The sequence below is a fragment of the Balaenoptera ricei genome, chromosome 4 (genome assembly GCF_028023285.1).
Source record: "Balaenoptera ricei isolate mBalRic1 chromosome 4, mBalRic1.hap2, whole genome shotgun sequence".
Classification (NCBI taxonomy): domain Eukaryota; kingdom Metazoa; phylum Chordata; class Mammalia; order Artiodactyla; family Balaenopteridae; genus Balaenoptera; species Balaenoptera ricei.
Genome location: NC_082642.1, coordinates 38,507,866 through 38,530,671, shown reverse-complemented (window position 1 = coordinate 38,530,671; position 22,806 = coordinate 38,507,866). Strand labels below are relative to the sequence as shown.

The window sequence follows — 22,806 nt, the reverse complement described above, 5'->3', positions numbered from 1 at the left end:
CGTGTAGACAGCTTTTACTGCCAACGACCTTAACTGCAAAGGGGCCCTTGGTCTCTCAAACCACCTGATTTAAGCAGCAAGTGTTCCCAGACTAACCCCACCTTATTCTGGGTACTGTGAGAGAGGACCCCCTCCCTATGCCTGGAATATTTCCAAATATCAGGAAATGACTTTGAACATGTGTCCTGAATGGAGACCTAGGAGGTTTACAGCTGCAAAGGGACCTTACTGATCACCCAGAATCAGTCTCTGGAGCTGTTGCTTATGGCATAGGTCACAAGCGCTGGGGGAGAGCTGGGTTACATCTCAACTCTGGCTCAGGAGTTGCGTAAATTCGGGCAATTTCCCTGGCCTCTCTCAGTGTCAGTTACCATGACCAGTAAGGAATGGTACTCATCTAACAGAGGCTATGAAAAGGTTCAGCGCTCGATTAACGGTACCACACTTTGTGACTTTCTTTTTTGCTCATGGCCCCTCACACAGTTCAGAGCAATTATCTTCTCCCTACGGCTGAATTTCTCCACCCTCTGAATTTCCGGCATGTTCCGTCATATCTCATAGTGGGACAGCTGGATTCCACATCATCCCTCTCAACCGGCTTTGGATAATGTTCTGTTCTATATGACTTCCCTCTGAAAATGAGGTGCGCAGAACAAAACACAATCATGTTCCAAGATGTGCTCTGACCGGCCACAAACACAGAGACCTCTGGTGGTCTTCCGGGATCTGATTCACCCAAGATCTCAGGAGGAAGGCGTGCCTGTGGCCTTCGCCCCTCCGCGCTGTCTGCCCAGCCATCCTCCCACTGCGACCTCACGGCACTGCGTCCTCATGGCTCTGCCTCAGGACGCCTCACCTCTGTGGAGGACATCTCATCTGGACCCGCCCGTCATTTGCTCTATTGAGGATCTGCAGGAAGCCTCAGCCCTTCTGAAGTTCTCATTCTGCCAGGTTCACCTCCAGGACCAATTTTAGGGGGGGAGTCTTCTGTCTAAGGCCTCTCCCTTTAGTTTAAACTTCTTGAAGCCTGACAGCCCCTGTGGCCTCCCCTGCCTTACCTGGGACCCCTCACAGAGAGGCCAGCATGAAAGGGGAGACCCCAGAGGTGCCACTGCTTGTTGGGTGGCCAGGTGTGACAGCGCGTCACACACGCCAGACCATCCGACCAAACCTCAAGCTGTAGCAGAGGGACCTGCCATCCCTACCCAGATGCCAACATGACTGTAGTTGGTTAGAAGGCACAAATATAAAGAGCACAGCTTATTCCTAAAGAAGTGAGTAGGCCTTAAAAAAAAACAAAAAAAGAAAGAAACCAAAGGAAACACAGTCAGGTAAGTATTAGGCTCTAAATACAGAGTCAAACCTCCTCCAAATTAGATACCCTGTGGCTCACCCTGAAACATCCATAATGTCAGCTGCTGCTTCAGTGGATATTGGAAAAATATTTAGAACTAAAATATGGTATTTCTCCAGGGGGTGTATATCAAAAATGGAGAGAAAGCAGCAATTACTAGGGAAACTCAATAAATAACTTGGCTACCTGTCACTTTTCTCCAGGTACACTAATAACATATATTAGAAGGATTCAAATCTTGCTGTTTCCTCCCAAGAATGTTCTTTTTTTTTTTTTTTTTCCGGCCAAGTCTGGTGAAGTTCCATTCAGATCATGGGCAGGAAAAAAATAACCTATATAATGTAGTCAGTGATTCAGAGTGTACCTCACACTTAAAAGGAATGGGCTTCACAGATGTAGAAAACAAACTTATGGTTACCAAGGGGGAAAGGGGGGGAGGGATAAACTGGGAGATTGGGATGGACATATACACACTACTATATATAAAATAGATAACTAATAAGGACCTACTGTATAGCACAGGGAACTCTACTCAATATTGTGTAACTACCTATATGGGAAAAGAATCTAAAAAAGAGTGGATATATGTATATGTATAACTGAATCACTTTGCTGTACACCTGAAACTAACACAACATTGTAAAATCAACTATACTCCAATAAAAATGAATTTTAAAAAAAGATCCCATTTACAATAAAAAAATGTTTTCCTATTAAATCAAAAAATAAAAAATAAAGGAATGGGTGTGCCTAAGACTTTCTCTCGGTGCTGCTTATAATTCAGGGACTCTGAATGCCAGTCTTCCTCTATTATTCATTCCATAATTGCTGGGTTTTATTAGAAATATGATCTATTATAACCTTGAATACAGTACATTAAATGACATTGAAAATTAGATTATTCTGATTATCAGAGAAGTGAGAGCTGTGCTAAACATTTGTAAGACTGATAATCAATCAGGGTTTCCATCTGAGTGTAATAAAAATCAATCTGGAGTCAGTGTGTTTAAATCTAATTTTTTAAGCATGACATTTTCCTCAGAGTTTCTTTCTAAAATGTCACCATCTTCTACGACGCTGATTGATTCTGTCTCTTGGGAGAAGCACTCACTCCAATTACTTCATCCACTGCACACAAACCAGAGTCCACTTAAAAAAAAGCTAAATGAATCGCAGCAAGGACAACGTATTTCCAGGGGCGGGGCATAGATATATGTCACTCAAGCTAGAAAATCACCCATCTTCAGCTCAGATAAAATATGCTACTTAGATCACACGTGGCTCTTTACTTTCTTCCAACGGAAATTAGGAATCTCCATATTGGGTTTTTATTTCACCTGAGAAAAAAGAGGAAAAGATTCTGGCTTATGTAAAAAACATGATTCTGCTCACATCTTTTCAGAGAAAGAAAAAAAAAAAAAAAAAGGTACAACTGTTAATTTACCCTTGCTTCCACCCTCCCCCCAGTCCTTCTTTCTTTCCTTTCTTCCATCCACCCATCTCTTAACACATTGGTCCATCAATCGACAATTACTGAATTCCAACTGAGGTCACCAGGAGACTGGCCGGCTGGGGGCTCTTTCTCTCTTGAGGACATTCACATGGTACAAGGTGAGGAGGAGGGCTACTGAGGTGACATCCAAGGAGAACTTCCTGAGCTGACCCGACATTCCGTACTCTGGAATGACTGTCCACTAACTCAGCTTGGCCCCCGAGAATGGCACACGTGAATACTGACTTTACGGAATATTGGTATTTTCCTGGCAATGGTAGGGGAAGGGGGAAGATGACATTTATTGAGCGTTTGGCATGACGCAGAACTTGACATCCATCACTCCCTAAATCCTCAGGGGTGGGGGCCCCTCTGCTCCCGGGCCCTGGGTTTCCCGAGCAGGTGGCTGGGCAGTGACCCTCGGTTTTCTCCCCACGTCTCCTTCTTGTTTTCCCAGGAGGAGGGACCTGTCTTAGTGCATCTTCAGGGCAGAAGCCCTTCTGGGCCTTCTCTGCCTCTGCCCGCCTCCCCACCTCGCTGCAGAAAAGGGCACCTGCCCTGCTCTCCACACCGTGGAAGATCCCAGGGGCGGGCTGTGCCTGGGAGGAGGCCTTCGGGTATCAACGCTGCCCGGGACGCGGCAGGGAAGCTCAAGTGATTCGGGGGTGAAGTTCAGGAAGCCACGAACCACCGAGGCTGCACACAGCAAGTTGCATCTTCCAATAAGCAAATGGCTCTAAAAATTAATTCATACCCGTAGGGAAGGACATCACACTGCTATCAAAAAGCATCTCTTCAAAGACTATTTAATGACATGGTAAAATATTCACGATGGGAAACTTAACTAAAAAAAGAAAGTCAGAAAAACTGGAATACACACATATTGAAAAAAGAGCAGAATAAAATAAATCAAAATATTCATAGGACTTAGATCTGGGACATGAGATTCATTGTGATTTAGATCTTCTTTATAAATTTCAGTCCTTCCCAAATCATCTGCAATGAGCTACTGTTGCTTCCATTATTTTTTAAAATGTAGTTGTTCTCTTTTTTCTTTTCAAAGGAAAGTAGCTTTTCTCTAACACTAAGAAGGTTCTCGGACTGTAAGGCGACTCTCAGAGCATGTTACTGACATGGTGATCTTCTTCTAATTCCTGCAGCTACTTCTCAACTGATTACTGCAAACTCCCATCACCACCAGCACCGCCTCACCGCTCCCACCGGTCAGAGCGCTACCGTCTCTCACCTGGTTCCCTTCTGTGGCCTCCTGAGCTCTCTCTGCTTCTGCCCTGACCCCCGATAGTATAGTCTGAACATAACAACCATGTTGGACCTATTAAAACCCAAGTATGTCCCCTTTCTGCCCGAACACTTGACAGCCTCCTATCAAACTTGGAGTGAGAGCAGAAGTCTGGACAAAGCCCCTGGGCCTCTCTGATTCCATCTCCTGTCTTATGCCTGCTTGTTTACGCCCCTCTTTTTTTTTTTTCACTTTTTCTTTTTCTTTTTTTTTTAATTTCTTTATTTCTTGGCCATGCTGTGTGGCATGTGGGATCTTAGTTCCCTGACCAGGGATTGAACCTGCACCCCCTGCATTGGAAACACGGAGTCTTAACCACTGGACTGCCAGGAAAGTCCCTATTTAGGCCCCTCTTGACAACTGGCTTCCTTCTTGGCCCTCAAACACACTGGGGAATGCCCCCACCCCAGGGCCTTTGCACGAGCTGTTCCCTCCGCCTGGACCCCCTCCTCCAGATACCCTGGCTGCTCTCTCCCTCACCTCCTTCCAGGCTTTATTGAAACATCACGTTCTCACGAGGCCTGCCCTGACTACTTCATCAAGAACTGCAGCCCCGATCTCCAGCAGTCCTAGTCCCCGTCCCAGTTCGGTCTCCTTATTTGTCTTTTTAATTATCTTTCTCTCCCCAAAGAATGTAAACTCCTGGAGGGCAGGGATTTTAGGAATTCTTCACATGCAATCACCAGCACCCAGAACAGTGCCGGGGCATCCAGGGCCTGGGACAAGTCTTTGCTGCTGCTGAAGGTTCTGGAAGGGGGGCTGAGTGCTGGGCAGGGGTGACAGGCACTGCCCCTGGTAGGTGGGCTCACAGATACCTGTGTTGGAGCTGTGCTGGTGGTGAGGGGGTGGAGGGGCACCTGTCCAATAAGAAAGCCCTGACCCCAGGGCCGCACTTCTTCCCCATCTTCACCAGCTACTCGGAACGATGCCAAATGTGCACAGGCCCAGGAGGCTGAGGGTGAGGCCGTGTGAGCATCTGATCACTGGCTGGGCCTGCGGACAATCGTGCATTCCAATCACAGGGTGTTAAACCCCCCTTAACCCAGTTCTCCTGCAGCATCTGCTTCGGGAGAGGACACAAGAGCAAACCGTGGCAGGGAAGAGGCTTGGCCCTAGCAGAGGCCAAGCCTCTTGGGGCATCTTTAGAGGTGACGGGGACTAAGCAGACAAAAGAAGGCTCCCTTGGTGTTTAGGCGAGCCATCCCTGCGTTCCTCCTTAAGAGGAAAGTGTGGAGGTATGTCCGTTGGGAGATGTACAGAGAATTAGAAGAATTCCCTAAACTCTCAGACCCGAGTTCTTGAAACCAGCAGTTCAGGTGAATTGAATACAGCTATGACAACCGCAGATTCTGCCACAGGCTGCTGTTCAGTTTAGGACAAAAATCTAAATATTGCAGAGAGAGGCCATAAAGAACGGCATTTGGCAATGCTCCGGCAAGGTAGCAGCCCCTTGGAGACACGGCCCGAAATGTATAATCACTGAAGCAGCAGTTTGGGGATGATCACATCAAACAAGTCAGGCAACCAACTTCCTCCGCTTCCCAAATTCTAGGTATGCACTTATGCAATTTACCAGGAGGGGGAAGAGGGGGGAGGGGGAGGGGAGGAGGGGGAGGGGGAGGGGAGGGGGGGGCGGGGAGAGCTCTTTGGTTTTCAACTAAACATCTCTGAGTGTGAACAGGAGCCTAAGGCACTAGAGGAACTAACTTCCTTAATCTTCCAGGTAACGATTGGTTTTCGGTGAAGACAGCTGCTAAATTAGGTATTGGTCAACTAGTTTCCCAGAGTGTCCATACAATATGAGAATCTTAATAAAGAGAAAAAGCTACATTTTTTTTTTTTTAAAGCTACTTTCTTTTGAAAGAAAAAAAAAAAACACTATCTTTTTAAAAAAAGCCACATAAGCTCACTGCACAGAATTTGGAAAATAATGAACTCTGCAAGGAAAAAAATACAAATTATAATTAACCCATGTCCCAGAAACAAGCCCTGTTAATATTTTATTTTTCTCTGCTCCTTTTCATGCATTTATATATATATATATATTTTATTATAGATCATAGAATATCCAAATTTTCTAATCTTGTTTTTCATTTATATTTAACAGTGTGGATATTTCCCTGCATTGTGAAAAAACTGCTTTCAATGGCGGCATAATGTTCCTGCCTATGGGTGTGAATTAATTTTTTATACCTATTTTTAAAGACATTTTTAATTAATTAACTAATTAATTAATTAATTTGGTTGTGCCGGGTCTTAGTTGCGGCAGGTGGGCTCCTCAGTTGTGGCATGCATGTGGGATCTAGTTCCCTGGCCAGGGTTCGGTCTTTCTAATGGTGGCTTTCTGGGCAAATGGTCCACAAGGAGGCCTCCTTCCAGCCTCCCAGGTCCCCTCGGTTCCGGATCTTTTCCAAACCTGGTTCTCCAGCCTCCAGTCTATTCTGGGGGCCCCCAGTAGGTTTCTAATTAATTCCTCTTTGCTTAAGTTGGCCAAGTCAGTTTCTTGTAACCAAACAACCCTGACTGATGGATACCTGCAGAAAATTCTGGGGAGGAAAAAAGAAAACTGGGGAAATAGTCAAGGTGAAAGAGTTAGGGAAAAACAGGAGAGCCATTCTTAGCTGGTCTAAATGCAAACAGAGCATGGGAGAGAAAAAGAATTATAAAGAAAACTCCTGTTATTGCTAACGTGTCATCTCAAACCCCACGCTCACGGAAGGCAGGCACCTGCTCATCCAGAACAGCCATCACTATTCTCTCCATCGATGGTGACATTTGTTGTCTCTCTAAAGATTAAGTTTCCAGTCAATGGATGGATGGTCAAAATTTCCAAGATTATATAAATTTTTTCTCGGCACAGGAACAGAAATGTAATGATTTCAGCAGCATCTCTGTCCTCTCTGTCCTCCTGTTACGTCTCTGACCCATCTCCTCCCTGTTCCTGTGACTCACCCTGTTCCAGATGCACTGGCCTCTTTGCTGGTCCCTGACCACAACGGGGCCTTTGCACTTGCAGGTTCTCACACCTGAGACGCCCTTTCTGCTGATATCCGTGGGCCGTTACTCTCCCCCCCCTAGACCACCTAAAACAGCAAACACTCCAACCCCCACTGCCTGCTCGAGGTTCCCTTTTTCCTGTGCCTCTTTGATTTTCCTCACTAGCATTTCTCACTAATTTACTTAGCATAGACTTTATTTATCTATGCATTGTCTGTCTCCTGCCACTAGAATGCCATCTCTCTGAGGGCAGGGGTTTCTGTCTGATGCCCAGTGCCTAGGAAGTTGTGTGGCACACAGCAGGCAGCCAACAAATGCCCGTGGAATGGATAAACGAGTGAATCTGGCTGAATGTGGATGAAAGGTTCCTTACGTGCTACCTTGCAGAGAGGCATCGGGTACCATCAGAAAGGCCCTGCTTTGGGACTTCCCTGGTGGTCCAGTGGTTAGGACACGCCCACTCTCACTGCCGACGGCCCACGTTTGATCCCTGGTCAGGGAACTAAAATCCCAGAAGCTGCGCGGTGCAGCCTCATCATCGTCATCATAAAAGAAAAGCCCTGCTTTCACTTCACAAGTGCATATCTGGGTCCAGCCCATGTCAAAACCGAGTGTCTAGCTTGGAAGCGTGAAAGTTTCACCCTGTACCAGCTAAGACTCTCTTAGAGAAATGTCTTCTATTTCTTTGACCCCAACACAAAACCCCTTGTTCTGGCATTTTTTTTTTTTTTTAATTTTTTTAATTTTTTTTATTTATGGCTGTGTTGGGTTTCGTTTCTGTGCGAGGGCTTTCTCTAGTTGTGGCAAGCGGGGGCCACTCTTCATCGCGGTGCGCGGGCCTCTGACTATCGCGGCCTCTCTTGTTGCAGAGCACAGGCTCCAGATGCGCAGGCTCAGTAGTTGTGGCTCACGGGCCCAGTTGCTCCGCGGCATGTGGGATCTTCCCAGACCAGGGCTTGAACCCGTGTCCCCTGCATTGGCAGGCAGATTCTCAACCCCTGCGCCACCAGGGAAGCCCCTGTTCTGGCATTTTATGCCTGTGTATTCGATGAATGTAGCTTAATGATTAAAGACTACCAGTCAGTAGTCGAAGATCACGTATATCTTTGGCCATTATAAATACCCTCAGTTCCTGTGGCAAAATGCTTTGTTCCACGGATTAAAGACCAAATCCTGGTAGCTTAAAGGAGAAGGCAGCAGGCTTCAGCGACGCTACAAAAAGGAAGATGGTGGCAGCGAGCAGGCAGCCCAATGTCCCGTCCACGTAAAGAGTTTGAAAAAGGTTTTGTAGCCATTGTTTTAATAGTCTAAAAGTGAGATGGAAAACACGGCCTGCGAGCCACAACCCTCTTCTCTCACGCCCACGGCCGATGTCGCTAATGGATTATGGCTCTCTTTCTCACTGAACTGAACCTGAATACGGCCTCAGAATCCTTCTCAACCCAGTGATGCAAGCAGATCCCAGCAGCCACTGCCTACTGATCAGCCTTAGCATAGAAAGTAAAACCTCCTTGCCAGCCCTGACCTCGATGATAAAAGGCTTAAGTTATACTTCTTTCTTTTTCCCTCCCTCCCTTCCTCTCTTCCTTTCTTTCTTCCTTCCTTCTTCAGATGATAATTTATTTGACAAACACGAGCTAAGTCAGAAACGAAGACTGGAGGAGAAACTGCCACCTTCCCCCAAGCTCACGGCAGAGCCCCGCTCTGGTACCCGGCGCTGGACAAAGAGGGGCCCAGGCGTCTGTGGAGGAAGGGGCCAGGCAACCATTCTGTGGCCTCCTTGTTTGTTCCACACTCTTCCTGTGACCCTTACCAGGGTCTCAGCTACTGTCCTTTGTGTGGTCCAGGAGACTGGGCCAAATTAGATGAGTAGAGGAGATTTACAGAAGCATCACGGCCATAGTAAGAATAAGGGCTCAGATTTGGGGCCAATGAAATGGAAAGCAACTCCCTGAAGTTCCAGGGTCTCGGCCGTGTAAGGGGACATGTTGGTGATTCCAAGCTAAGCCTTCCTCTGGGATCCACCTGTTCACCTGCGAGGTCCAGATGGGACTTTTCCGCAAGGTGAGCTCTGGTCGAATGTGCCTCTAGACAGAGCTAGACGTGCTCATGCATCCACCACACATGTGCCAGGCACTGTTCCAGGCACCGGGGGGACAGCCGTGACCCAAAAGATGGAAACCTACGCCGCTGTGCATGTTTCCAGCTGCAGCGGGGTCAGCGTGGAAGCTGGAAGCGTGGCCAGAGAGAGCAGGAGAGGACGGCGAGGGTTCACTGCACGGGGTGAGGGAAGACATCGCCACGAAGGGTGGTCGTGAGAGCTGGAAGCGGCCGGGAGGTGAGGAGCACGGGCAGGGATTCAGGACCAGCGGGGGCCGGATCCATGGATTTATTAACACAGGGCAGGGTCAGCAAACTGATTCCTATAAAGAACCAGAGGGTAAATATTTCAGGGTTTGGGGCCACCTAGTCTCTGTCACAATGACTCAAGTCTGTGGTTGATTTGGGAAAACAGCCACAGACCATCAGCAGAAACAAATGGGTGCAGCTGTTCCAATAAAACTTAATGTATAAATCCAGGTGACCCGCTGGATTTGGCCCACTGGCTGCAGTCTGCTGACCTCTGAATCAGGTCATTCATCAACTCGGAAGAAGCGGTTTCTCTTCTGGCTGTAGGGTGGCTGGGGGAGAGGCCAGGATGCGAGGCGTCCGGAAGTGAGTGGGTCGCAAGTCAGGCATCCCCAGAGGAGGTGGGTTCCACGAGGAACTCAACTCCAGCCAACATGAGGAGGGGTGATTTCTTTCTTCTCTCTTTAATCTTTTCTATTACTACTGCTCTTAACTGCAGACGTGCAGACATGTTTATCATCACGTGTGAACCGATCACGTGAATGACTGTCCCCCACTCCACTTCCATCCCGGCCCTCTGAGGCTACCCTCATACGATGTCTGCTGTGGTCCTAGGACGCAGTGGCCACGCCGTCAGAGGCTGGGATGTGGGGATAATCAGATGTGCCATCTGCACGGTATGGAAACCGATGGCACAAAGGTCACAGCAAAGAGACCTCCTTCATCAACACTTCTTACAGGGAAGGAGGATTAGGGACGCAGCTAAAACCAACGAAGCGTCCAGCTGGGGAGCTCGCTGATATCCTCCGAATCTCCAGTCCCCAGCTAGCTGGGACCTGGTTAACTGGCTAACCTTACCCTGAGGTGTGGACCGGAGAGCTGGTGCCCAGACACTGAACCTCCAGAGCAAATTAACTGGGACGATGAAAAGGCCTAAACTGCTTTCCTTCCACTGAGTATGATTTCTTCTGAAATAAATGACAGGATTAAAATCCTGAAGCAGCTAGGACAGAATTCCCCTGGTTGGCTGGATGGACGCTTGGTTGGATGGTGGGTGAAAGAAGGAATCAATCGATGAATAAATTAGTGGGTCAATATATAGAACAACTTCCCAAATGAAGGTGTTCACATTAAAGAGACGTAGCATTTTTATCTAGTACGAGAAAGCGATGAGATACGGCCACAAAATCAGTAATACGGTCTTAGTTGTCATGATAAGAAATACAGTGTGTGGACTGAGGGAGATGGTCATTTTCCTATATCCTGGAGAGACCACTTTTGGAGTGCCAGGATCATTTTGGGGGGCCACTGACTAAAGAATGCAGAGAGTGGAGGTGAGCAGGACAGGAAGATGGAGGGTGGGGTATGGAAGCCAGACCACACCAGGAAGAAGATTCAGAAGTGGCACAGTGCCTATGACCAAATCCTGGGACTTAGTATGATGAAGAGGTAGACCTGAGGCCAACAGGTAAGACTTAGCGAGGGAGAGGTGGGCCCGACATGAAGAAGGACTTTCTAATGGTCGCTGCTGACCCCCAAACAGAATGCTGTCCGCCACGATGCATCCCTCCTACGGTAGACGGGCTGCCCACTGGGCAGGTCAATGCCAAGGGCTACATGGCCCCCTGGGGTCTCTTCCAAACCTTAAGCTTCTGTGCAGCTATGATCCTTCAATTGCTTTGGAAAACACAGGGAACTGGCCCATCTGTTGGGGTCTCTATGGTTTTCTGAATTAGGAGAACTCCAGATGTTGTCAAAGGGCATCTGTTCATAGATCATTCAAGGTTGATTGTCCACAGAGATCCTTCCTTAAGAAAAAAACCTTAGGCAAGAATATCGGCAGCTGAGCTTGCTCTGTGATTAGCAGAGTGGTATCTTAGGAAACGGCTGGCTTCAGGTAAGAAGCACTAGATGGAGACACAGGTGACAGGCCAGACGTCTTCACCTCTCCGAGCCTGGGTGTATTTACCTGTAAAATGGGGCTTAGTACGTAATCCCTGTGCCCCTCACAAAACTGGGGACAGCATGACATGGGATGATGGATGCTGTAACAACAGTTTTTCCCAACCTCTCTGTGGGAAGGGACCAGGATTTTTGTTTGTTTTGTCCACTTCTAATCCATAATAGACAAATACTTGTATAAAATACAATACAGATGAATCACTAGAAAAATGAAACGCTGCTTGGATGTTACAGCAGTATCAAATTGCTCAGAGTTTCTCAATGTTTGTTCCTCACTTTTTAATTTTATTGAAGTATAGTTGATTTACAAGGTTGTGTTAATCTCTGCTGTACAGCAAAGTGATTCAGTTCTATATATATATATATATATATATATATATATATATATATATATATATACACATATACACATTCCTTTTTATCTTCTTTTCCATTATGGTTTATCCCAGGATATTGAATATACTTCCCTGTGCTTTACAGTCTGTTCCTCACTTCTGTCCATACCTACCTTTCCCATCTGGTAACAGTTCATCGGCCAGCTCTGGTCCACAGACCAGACTTTGAGTAACTCTAAAATGTTAAAAAGTATTATTCTAAAGCAGCATTACTGTAATGTGAAAACATTAAAACATCACAATGATAACACGTCTAAAACCTTGATGAGAAGGTAATGGTGTTTAGCAACCCAATGGATCCCTTTCTCTCTTGATAATCAGTTTGGGTTTGATGATCTTTACTGGGCCAGATGATGGGAATAATAAGGAAATTCTGCAATCAGGAAGGGGGTCTGGGGCCCCCCTTTCTGTCAGGCACACTCCAGCTTTCCTGGACGTTGATGCAGCGGCACTGCAATCTCACTTCAAGTCCTTTCACAATCAAAGAGGCTGGATTCATTTAGTGTCTGACAAAACAGTTAAAAAGACAGACACTTTCTACCAGGAACCACCATTTCTAAAAAAAAAAAAAAAAAAAAAAGAAGAAGGGTTTTCGTTGTTGATTTTCAATCTAAGCGATTACCTGGAGGTCCCTGAAAACTGCCTGAGAACATGCCCCAGACACAAGGGACTTTGTTTCTATAAAGCATTGAGGCAGCAGTTTGCACAGAGTTAACTCAATAAAACAACACTTTCTACTTGGATAAACTGACCTAGATTCTCTGACTTTCATGCAGAAACAGAACTGGCGGGTTGCAATCTCGGGAGCCGTCCGTGAGAGCGAAGGGGTGGGAGACCAGGGTTGGGGGCAAGTCCCGCTCGAAGAACTGCAAGAGGGTCCCTTCTGATCGTGGTTATGACTTTCATCCCCACTTCGTGAGCTGGAAGGGTCTGTTCTAGGCTCTCAAGAAGGGGTTCGTAAGTCAAATGACATCACTGTTCAAGCCTGGGCCAACAGAAGAGGCCCTCTTGATAAAAGAGCTCAGAAACAGGGACTTCCCTGGCAGCCCAGGAGTTAAGACTCTGAGCTTCAACAGAAAGGGGCACGGGTTTGATCCCTGGTCGGGGAACTAAGATCCCGCGTGCCCTGCGGCTAAATAAATAAATAAATGCAGAGGATGGGGAGTTATAGCTCAAAAAAAAAAGGAGCTCAGAAACACACACTGGCCCACAGTCCTCTCATTCATGAGCATCTGCATGACATGGTAGCATGAGGTTAGGAACGAACAGCGCTACAGCCAAACAGCCCCAAAGAGCCTCGTGTCTACATCTGCAATACGGGGTTATAACATCTGCCACGTAAAGGAATAAACTGTGAACATCGGATCAGTCCATGCATAGTACTGGGAATGCAGACTGTGATCAATAACCCACGTGTGTGCTCACACCCACCCACACACACATGCACATGCGCGCGCGCGCACACACACACACGCAGAGTTCCAGCCCACTCAGAGCCTCTGCAAGCACACGACCAAACTTGACCTGCAGGGGAAGCCGATCTCAGGGGAAGAACTACACACAGTTGAAATAATTTACAAGAACATACAGTCCCATTACTCAATTAGCTTGGCATGAGTTTAAAGCACTCGATGGCCTTTCCAGATGCTTCTTGCTTTCAGCCGCTCTTCTGTTAACAGGCCTCTCTCCTTTCCACTAGGGCCAAGCCGCACACTCCACTCCCCCTGCCCCCGAGGGTTTGGGGTCTCTTCCTGACTTCGTTCCAGGCCACCCCTCCAACCTCCAATGGCAGCAGCCCCTCCCCAGCGGGCTGCAGAGGCTCCTGAGTCAGCGCTTCCCTCCGGGGGCTCCCTGGGGAAGCCCTTGGGGAGTTTTTCTCTTGATTCTGGGAATGCAGTCTCTTACTCAATTTTCTGAACTGGATCTGCCATCTTGTTCAGTACAACATGGGTTTATTTTCTTTCCCAATCCAAAATTTCACTGGAAAACTCCCCAACTTTCTTTTTCTAGGGCTTCTAAAGTTCTTGTTTCACGGTCACGCTCTTCCCCTCCCTCCCAGCGGCTCATAAAACTCGGGTGGTAACTCCCCACCATCACCTCACAAACCTCACCCCTTACACCTCATCCACCAATCAGTTGCGGAGATGCTATTTCTTCCCGAAATACCCAGCCACATTTGTTCAGAACAGCAACACTTCTGCATTTTATTTTTCTTTGCAGTTTAGCTATACCAAACTAAATTCCCCATACGCTGGGCCAGAGCCCAGAGATAAAAAACCTTTGATTATTTTTGTTTTGATATCACAAATGTTATTAACTAGTTTTGCACTCGCCTTTGTGAGGAAGGGTTTGACTTGGAACATTTTTCCATCCTCCAAATGTCTCAATTCCATTTTGTCTTTTACCCCGTCGTGGGCTTCGCTATAAACCGGCCGTGTGGTTGGAATGAATTGGCATCATCTAACTTCCACCGAAGCTCCCAGGTGGAAGAGACTGGACCCGCCAAGCCGTCCTGGGCATTTAAACTTTAGAATTCCCTATTCCCCGGGGATGTCGCAGGGCAGGTGTCAGGAGCTCTAGACCTGGATTCTGCAGCCACAGCTGCTGGCCTGCTTTTGTCCTGACCAGCTGTGTGACCGCAGCAAAGACACAACCACTCTAAAATGAGATGAGATGCTTTTTCGTGCTCCCATCAACCCTAACACTTGGGGGAAACAGCAGGTAGGAGAAAAAGATAGTTTTGTGCCGTGAGTGGGGAGGGTGCATGCCCCGGGACCCTGGGGTCCCTGTCAGCATTTTCAGGAGGCTTCTCCCTTGGCTGACACTGCTGGCCAGCTGCTCCGGCACCCCGCACTCTTTAAGGACTTCTATACATAACTCATTTCTTTTGCACAGCAACCTACTGAGGTCGGAATTCCTATTCTCCCACTTTACAGACAAGGACGCAGAGGCATGGAGAGCTTATTTGCCCAAGGTCACAGCCAGAGGCCGTCCTCACAGCAGACAATGGCGACCTCTCTGCCATCAGCCCAAGCTTCCAGAGCCACTTGGATGCTGGGCCGTTTCTTCCATGTTTTTGGCAAGCGTTCGGAAGATGGCTTAGGCTTCGGAGGAACGGTGCTGCATCCTGAAGGAGGGGTCTTTGCAGGACTAACTGGGCACCCCAGGCCCCGCCCAGAGACAGAAGCAGGGACCTCTTCACGCAAGGACTCTTTACAGAAGACAAAACACAAACCTGAAACACGGTTAACGTGTTTGTTTATAACATTTTCTTTGAAAAGAAATATGGTCTCTGACAAGAAAAAGTCTGCATCCAAGCAGGTGTGCTTGGCAAACACCGTGCCAAGGGGGCCCAGGAAAGCCACTGCTAAGGGCCCTGGTTGTGTGCTGACAACCAGACACTGAGTGGAAGGGGCAAGTGTGGTGTTCCCATAGCATCTGTGAAGCAGGGACCTTTCTCTGCTTTTACTTATAGTATAAAAACAAGTATAAAATCCTTAAAGAACTAAAAATAGAGTTACCATATGATCCTGCAATCCCACTCCTGGGCATATATCCAGAGAAAACTCTAATTCAAAAAGATACGTGCACCCCTATGTTCACTGCAGCACTATTTACAATAGCCAAGACATGGAAGCAACCTAAATGTCTATCCACAGAGGAATGGATAAAGAAGATGTGGTACATATGTACAATGGAATACTATTCAGCCATAAAAAAGAATGAAATAATGCCATTTGCAGCAACATGGATGGACCTAGAGATTATCATGCTAAGTGAAGTAACTCAGAGAAAGACAAATACCATATATCACTTGTACATGGAATCTCAAAAAATAATACAAATGAACTTATTTTCAAAACAGAAATAGACTTACAGACATTGAAAACAAACTTATGGTTACCAAAAGTGAAAGGGGGAGGATAAACTAGGAGTTTGGGATTAACAGATACACACTACTATATATAAAATAGATAAGTAACAAGGACCTACTGTATAGCACAGGGAACTATATTCCATATCTTATAATAACCTATAATGAAATGAATATATATATAAATGAATCACTTTGCTGTACACCTGAAACACTGTAAATCAACTATACTTTAGTTAAAAAAAGAGAAAAAAACCCAAGTTTAAGAACCTGAGTACTCCTCAGATTCAGAAAGGGTAACTGAAGACCCATTAATAATAACAGTGCTATTGATAATAACTAACATTTATTGAGTTGACTACTTACAATGAACCAGGTACACAGAACCTAAGTGCTGCACATAGATTCCCATCCATCCTTCTTGACCTTCAAGGTAGGTATTATTGTACTCTAATTTTACAAATGCTCAAGGTTTCACGGCCAGCAAATGGTGAAGCTGGGTTTCCACCTCACATGGACTGAATCTTTCTTTTTGATGATGGGTTATGAAAGGATAAACTGAACCCTTAATACTGTAAGAAGTTAGAGCTGAGTTAATGAAACATAATCTGGGGGTTTCTTCAGGTGGCACACAGTGAAAGCATGTATTAAATTTGGATACACGGGAGACACGAGGAAGGACTTAAGTTTGATTCCACGGAGGAATTCTGAGAAGCCCCAGAAGAGCACGGAGGACTCAGCAAAGTTAGTGTCACCACCACGAGAGAGGAACCCAGGGTTTAATTTGAGATCAATTCAGAAGAGGTAAAGTGTTAGAAAGTAAGGCATTTAATTTTGCCCAGGAGTTCATATTTCTTTAAATCGTGCTCCCAATTATATAACTTAATAACTTTCAAATTAGACAGTACCTGCTTTTAACTCAAACTTTGTAACTGATGTTCTTATTCATTTAGCACTGTCTACTAGAGTCCTACGGGTTACTTTTTGCTCCTTCCATCAGATCATTTTATGATTTCTGCTAATGAGTGAGCAGAATCAAACCAACAAAGGAGAAAACTGGATACATCATTTGCAAAGAAAGTACTTGCTTTATTTGCTGGCATATAAAATGCAATCTCCCCTGCTCACCAATAAAACATATCCAAACATTACCCTGCATTCCATGTCCTTTTTTTTAAATAAATTTATTTATATTTATTTATTTATTTTCAGCTGCGTTGGGTCTTCATTGCTGCGTGCTGGCTTTCTCTAGTTGTGGTAAGCGGGGGCTACTCTTCATTGCAGTGCGCGGGCTTCTCATTGTGGTGGCTTCTCTTGTTGCAGAGCACGGGCTCTAGGCCTGCAGGCTTCAGTAGTTGTGGCACACGGGCTTAGCTGCTCCGCGGCATGTGGGATCTTCCCGGACCAGGGCTTGAACCCGTGTCCCCTGCATTGGCAGGTGGATTCTTAACCACTACCCCACCAGGGAAGCCCTCCATGTCCTTCTACTTCTCATGGAAAACCAAAAGCACAAGATATAAAATAAGAAACTATTCTATCCTCTTGTGAAATAACAAGCCACAAGCCAGGCAGCACATTAGGCATTAAGTTTGGCCCATTATCTTAATCTTTTAGATTTACTTTACTACTATTATAATCTTTCCATTATTTCCTGATACCAATATATTATTTACTTTAACTATGGGGATTTCTTATTCAAGGTTAGTAAAACAACTATGTATCCAGAACTTGATACATCTTATTGAGTTGTGGTCTAGAGCATATTATGTTTATGTAAACACAATACTGTTCCCCCCTATAAAACCACATTATAAGTATGTTCAATACGTCAATATTTATAAAAATAGAGCTTTTTGTTAGTGTACACTGACATGGCCTTTGCAATGAATGCATTAGATTTAAAAGTGGAGGTAGCCTCTGTAGCATTTTTAGCAAGTATTATTCTTTCATAAAGAATCTCTTTTGATTCCTCAATACCTGTCAACTCATTAGCTGCACTGAAGGGAACCCTGGCTGTGTATGAAAGGAAATCTGGCAGGACCTCAGTACTGCCTGCCACCTGGTGTCAGCATGCTGAAATTGCAAGCACCGGACTCAGGCAGGTTCAGAGCTAGACATGGAGAGGCTGGCCTTGAGAGTGAACTTTAAGTGTCCTGGAGAGCAAAGCTTCTCTTTGCAAAACACTTCATCACATTCCCTGGGAGGAATTCCCTCATCTTGTGGCTCAGTGCCTGGGCCACTTGCCACCAAGAATGAAGGTAAGTTCTCACTTTGGAGACAGTTATAGGAAGCCTCTTAGGGCTCTAGCCATTTGGAGCGTGTTCTTAATTATCTGAGAGCTGGATCTTTAGCCCTTCTTCCTGGATCTTAGCCCAAGAGCATCTACTAACCAAATCAGTTGGTCAAGTGTATTCACATAGTATATGGCAGATTTCAAACACACATTGCTCTTGGGAGGCAATGTGCTACACACATAAAATAAATTGTCACCAGAGAAACTACCACAAGCCTCTAAGTGCTCTCTCCTCTTTCACTTTAGGGCAACAGTATCATAAATAGAAGACATTTCTTTTAAAATAAAAAATACTACTTGTTTTTGAACAGTTCCTCTCTCCTTGTTACCCACCCCACCCCTGCCTCTGCTGTTAATAACCATCTGATTTGACATTTAAGCAGGAAGAAAATGAAGCCACATGATTTAAAAAGCATGTGTTTACGACTTGCCATGTTTAAGCACTGCTGAATAAATGTATATTGAAAACATATTTCAAGTGAGAAGCCATAATAAGGGGTTTGGAGATATTCAATATTACTCCATTAATTCATAGCACACCAAAATTATGGAATATGTAGACTTTCTAGATGTAAATTACAATCCATGACTCGGTGAGAGCCCTTTGCTGCTCTCCCCTCAAACAGCATTACACTCTTCAGGCAAATTGACACAAAATAGAATAAATTATGTCAAAAGCTATATAGAACCATTATTTCAGCCTTAAACACTTCATTAAAACAAAACAGCTCAAAATCTCCCCTCCCCACTCCTACCTTCCAGCCTGTGTGGAAACGAACTTAAGTCCAAAGATCCCGAACAATGTAGCTTTCTACATTTTTCTGGGTGGGAAGATTATTTTTACCAACAACACTAAATCCAGATTTTGCTCCAGTCCCTCCGGCAAGACCCTGAGGGAAAGGACACTGAGCTCTCCTCTGCTCTCTCTCGAATTCCTACCTGGCAGAAGATTCCTGACGTACAATTTTTATAATTTGTAGGTCAAGAAAGTGGTTTTCTATTTTTCCTTATGTCTGTACCTTTTTCTTCTTCTTATAAAAATCTATCAAAATCGAAAACAGAAAGTTGAGTGAGTCTGGTTGAAGTAGGGACGGATGGGGACTTTCCTGCAAGGAGCCTTGGGGTTTCTCTGTAGGATCCTTCAGAAAACACGTTGGAAAGTTCCTGAACTATCATTAAAGGACCCCATTTAGTTACTCAGTACCATGACTTCACTACATTCAGATTTCCAGAAACCAACGCAAGTTATAACCGACAACTGTTGGTGCCCCGTGTATGTATATGTACCCCCTTGGCCTTGACTTTTTCAGTGTATTCTGACCCAACCTCCAACTGCCAACACTTGCATCTCTCTGAATGACGGCTTTCCTTGGCCCCGGAGTGCGCGCGTACACAGGTCCTGGGAATTGAGTTCCCCCAAGGGCAACCCTCACCCGAAGACTAACACTTGTTGGGGGAAGACTCCAAGGCTCATGTTTTCTAGTCCCCAGCATGGAATCCACTGGCACACAGGGCAGCTACCTTGATGACACGCTCTTATTGCTGTTTTTCTCTTCCCTATCTCCCTCCACTTCCCGCCGGTATTTCCAGAGATTATCCAAAAAAAAACCCAAAAAACTGTATGCACTCAAATCAGGGTCTGCTTCTCATGCGACTCATGTCAGGGTCTGTGCACAAACGAAGACAACAGTCCCCCTGATGAGGTCCTGAACACAGGAGGAAGCATTTGCTGTCATTCTGTTAAGCTGCAGTGGAGAATTTTATTCGGTCTTTGCCACGTGTGGTAGGAAGAATCATGCCCCTGACCCACCTCCCCAAAATGTCTACATGCTAATCCCCAGAACGTGTGAATACGTTAAATTACACGGGGGAATTCAGGCTGCTAATCAACTGACCTTCAAACACGGAGACTAGCCTGGATTATCCAGGTGGACCAATGTGATCACCAGGGTCCTTTAAATGAGGAAGAGGGGGCAGAAGAGCTAGAATCACAGGGATGATATGAGAAAGACACGACCAACCACTGCTGGCTTTGAAGACAGAAAAGGGCCAGGAGTCAAGGAATGCAGGCAGCCTCTAGGAGTTGGAAACGACTGGGAAATGTATTCTCTCGCAGAGACTGCAGAAGGAGAAAGCCCTGCCAAGCACCCTGACTGGAGCCCAGCGAGACCCATTTCAGACATCGAGCCTCCAGGGCATTTTTTGAGGGAACTTCATCCCCAGTGCATTTCTCCCCATTACTCTTCCTCCGACAGAATCAAAGAGGATGCCTGTACCTCAACAAAACTGCACAAATCTTTGCTGAACTTCTATTAGTACCAGACCACGTGTTGGAACGTAGGCCGCTTCCAGCCCAGGGTGATACAGAGCAGCCCACAGATGACCACAGTTCAGCAAGGCCAGCATGTGGAAGAGGAGGACAGGCAGTGGGGGCCATGAGCCCAGGACAGGGGCGGCAGGCAGGGGTCAGGGCACGAAGCACCGTCGTCCCACGAACGGTCTGACGCTCACCCGAGGAGAATGGCAAACCACTGAGGGGTTTAAAAAACTGCTTTTTTCAGTAGACTGAGTAGCTAGGAAAGGAAACGAATTACATATAAAGTATGAAGAAATCACAATATAATAAACACACCTGTGTGCCTACTGTACACTTTTTTTAACAAGTGGTTTTTCAATTGAGCTATAATTTATATACTCCAAAATTCACCGTTTTTTTACACGAATGACTACACATTTTTACACAAACGCGTAGTCATGTAAACACCATCTAAGATCAAGATATAGAATAGTTCCATCCTCTTCCCCCCAAATTTCCATCACGTACTTCTGACGCCCAAGGACACCCTGCGGGCCTCTCGGGTGCCCCTAACCATTCCGTTCCCATCTCCTCATCCTTCAGAAATAACCCTACTCTACATGGTGTGTTTATCATTTCTTTGGTTTCTTTTTAAATTTTACCACATTTCCATCCATAAAGAAAAGGTTGTTTTGTCTTGCGTGTTTTGAAGTGTACATAAATGAAAACGTTCATATTTTTGGTGACTTAATCCTATGTGAGGATGAAACCTGAGATGCATCCGTATTCTCAACTAGACAATTTCATTGTTGTTATTTATGTGTTCTACTGTTGTTGAAATCTGAATTGTTTCCAGCATTTTGCTATTATTTTCTATTGACGTACAGTTGATTGACGATATCATGTTAGTTTCAGGTGTACAGCAAAGTGATTCAGTTTTATGTCTATATCTATATAGATATACATACACACGTACATACGTATCTTCCTCAGATTCTCTTCCCTTATAGGTTATTACAAGATATTGAGTGTAATTCCCTGTGCTACACAGTAGGACCTTGTTGTTTATGTATTTTATATATAGTAGTGTGTGCATGTTAACCCCAAACTCTAAATTTATCCCTCCCCGCCCATTTTGCTATTTTGAATAGCGTTGCTAAGAACATTCTTGCACACATTTTTGTAGTAGGAAATATATATATACACACACTAGGGATTTACAAATGTACAGAGAGAGAGAGAGAATTGTTACTGGGTCTCAGATATCCCAATATCCTTAACCTGTGATTAAGCAGATGCCACTTAACCAAATAACGCTAAATTCATTTTTAAATGTGTTGCAGCCAGTCCCCCTCCTGTGAATAATATTCCAATTACTTCTCATCTCATCATCCTGTAGAACCATTTTCAGCAGGAGAGTCATGACTGACCTGTTTTTTGGCTTCAGAAAGACCACGGTGACCAAGAGAAAATACGAGAGAACGACGCGGCTGACAAACGTGAAGGACAGAAAACTCTACGGTGAAGAGATTAGATCGTTGCTAATGAGGTGGGTCTTCATGTGTCCATTTTAAGAAGAAAGCCTGCCTTCTACGAGTTGCTGGCTCCCTTTGGGAGGGGTTGGGCCAGGTTATTCTACGTGGCAGGACCCCCGCCTCCCCAGCAGGGGGAGATGAAGGCCCAGAGGTGAGGGGCGCTCACAGGAGGAGGACAGGGAGAGACGGGTCTGTCTGACGGACTGGGGTGGCCAGGGCGGAACCGTGGGGCAGGGAGCCAGCCCGCCCCTCCCCCAGCCCTTCTCCAGAAAAAACTAAGCTGGAACGAGCCTGCCTTGGAGTCCAGTGCCCACCCCACCCCAAGCTGCCTCCGGGACCCGGGCACGGCCCCCTCGACCTCGGGGTGTCAGTGCACCAGTTCAAAGCAATCTGACCAACACCCTGAGCCCCACGTCGGCCAGGCCCTTCCTCCAGGACCTCCATGCCTCGCTCAGGCCCATCCCCTCCTTTCTCCACATCCACCAGCCTCTTTACTTTCTTCTCTCCTGGTGCCAACGCCCCGGACGTGACCGATTAGTCAAACATCAGTGTTTTTTTTTTTTTTTTAATTTTTAGAATTTGCAATAAGCCCAGCAGCTCATTCTTTTTTAAAAAAAATTAATTTATTTATTTACTTTTGGCTGCATTGGGTCTTCGTTGCTGCGCGCACTTCTCATTGCGGTGGCTTCTCTTGTTGTGGAGCACGGGCTCTGGAGCGCAGGCTCAGTAGTTGTGGCGCACGGGCTTAGTTGCTCCGCGGCATGTGGGATCTTCCCGGACCAGGGCTCGAACCCGTGTCCCCTGCATTGGCAGGCGGATTCTTAACCACTGCGCCACCAGGGAAGCCCCCAAACATCAGTGTTTGGCAAGCATTTTCCTGAGGCTTCTGGCTCAGCCCATGGGCATCTCCTCTGCAGGCCTCCTGCCTGGCTTGGTGAGGGGACTTGGAGCTGCAGCTG

At 46.0% G+C, this 22,806-nt stretch overlaps 1 protein-coding gene across 7 annotated transcripts in view; it reads right to left on the bottom strand.

The window, feature by feature from the left end:
* The window catches only part of RARB (retinoic acid receptor beta), a 671,241-nt gene that overhangs the window by 51,875 nt on the left and 596,560 nt on the right, over positions 1 to 22,806 (bottom strand). The window lies entirely within an intron of this gene.